Source organism: Arachis hypogaea, chromosome 14 (assembly GCF_003086295.3).
Source record: "Arachis hypogaea cultivar Tifrunner chromosome 14, arahy.Tifrunner.gnm2.J5K5, whole genome shotgun sequence".
NCBI lineage: Eukaryota > Viridiplantae > Streptophyta > Magnoliopsida > Fabales > Fabaceae > Arachis > Arachis hypogaea.
In genome coordinates, this window is record NC_092049.1 from 44,292,709 (window position 1) to 44,294,439 (window position 1,731).

General features: G+C 39.4%; 1 non-coding gene across 1 annotated transcript; it reads left to right on the forward strand.

Annotated features, from left to right (window-relative positions):
* The first annotated feature begins 519 nt into the window (after positions 1-519).
* LOC112746536 (small nucleolar RNA R71) lies at positions 520-627 on the forward strand. The gene has a single exon (XR_003174416.1). It is a non-coding gene; the product is annotated as a small nucleolar RNA R71 (small nucleolar RNA).
* The last annotated feature ends 1,104 nt before the right edge of the window (positions 628-1,731 follow it).

Sequence of the window (1,731 nt, forward strand, 5' to 3'; positions counted from 1 at the left end):
AAAAGGCTTGCTATTGCTAAACCTGTTTCTTCCACCATTATTAAAGCCTTGTTGAGACTTTTGTTGATCCTTCCATGAGAAATTTGGGTGATTTCTCTATAAGGGATTATAGGTGTTTCCATAGGGTTCACCCATGTAATTTACCTCTGCTATTACAGGGTTCTCAGGATCATAAGCTTCTTCTTCAGAAGAGGCCTCTTTAGTACTGTTGGATGATTCCTTCAATCCATTCAGACTCTGAGAAATCATATTGACTTGCTGAGTCAATATTTTATTTTGAGCCAATATGGCATTCAGAGTATCAATTTCAAGAACTCCCTTCTTCATAGGTGTCCCATTACTCACAGGATTCCTTTCAGAAGTATACATGAACTGGTTATTTACAACCATGTCAATGAGTTCTTGAGCTTCTGCAGGCATTTTCTTTAGGTGAATGGATCCACCTGCAGAATGGTCCAATGACATTTTAGATAATTTAGAAAGACCATCATAGAATATATCCAGGATGGTCTATTCTGAAAGCATGTCAGAAGGACACTTTTTGGTCAGTTCCTTGTATCTCTCCCAAGCTTCATAGAGGGATTCACTTTCCTTCTGTTTGAAGGTCTGAACATCCACTCTAAGCTTACTAAGCTTTTGAGGAGGAAAGAACTTGGCTAAGAAAGCCGTGACCAGCTTATCCCAAGAGTTCAGGCTATCTTTAGGTTGAGAGTCCAACCATACTCTAGCTCTGTCTCTTACAGCAAACGGGAAAAGTATAAGCCTGTAGACCTCGGGATCAACCCTGTTGGTCTTAACAGTATCACATATCTGCAAGAATTCAGTTAAGAACTGAAAAGGATCTTCAGATGGAAGTCCATGAAACTTGCAGTTCTGTTGCATCAGAGAAACTAATTGAGGTTTTACCTCAAAATTGTTTGCTCCAATGGCAGAAATTGAGATGCTTCTTGATAAACCACTATTTTATGGTTTATATTGTGTTTAATTGTGTAGTTTTATCATGATCCTTACCCACTTATTCATTAAATTAGCATGCATTTAGATTTCCTTCCTGAATTTATTACATGTTTGGAAACTGCTTCCTAGAGACTTTAATTATTTATTTTTAATTCTCCTTTATTCCATTCGATGCCGTGATCTGTGTGTTGAGTGTTTCAGACTTTATAGGGCATAAATGAGTCGGAGATTGGAAAGGAAGCTAGCAAAAATGGAAGGAACACAAGAATTTGAGGAGATAACCAGCGAGAAGTGACGCGGTCGCATGGCTCACGCGACCGCGTGAAGGAGAGCAAATCGCAGTGACGCGGATTGGAAAAGTTCTGGCGACGCGGTAGCGTGGACGACGCGAACGCGTGGCAAAGAAAAACGCGAATGACGCGTCCGCATGGATGACGCGATCGCGTGACATGTGCGATCTGCATAATCTGCAGAATTCGTTGGGGGCAATTTTGGACCTTATTTTGACCCAGTTTTCGGCCCAGAATAGCAGACTAGAGCCAGAGAATATGCAGAAACAAAAGGAGAACATTCATAATATACAGTTAACAGTTTTAGATCTAGTTTTATTCCCTTAGTTTTTTCTCTCTAGGTTGGAGAATTTTTATTTTCAATTGGTCTTAGCATTGGAACATTGAGAAGAGTTATTTCCTCATCAAGACTTCGTCATTCTAGTTCGTTTTCTTAACTTGGTTTTATTCTTCTATGTTCTTTGTTTTGTTCAATTTCGTTATT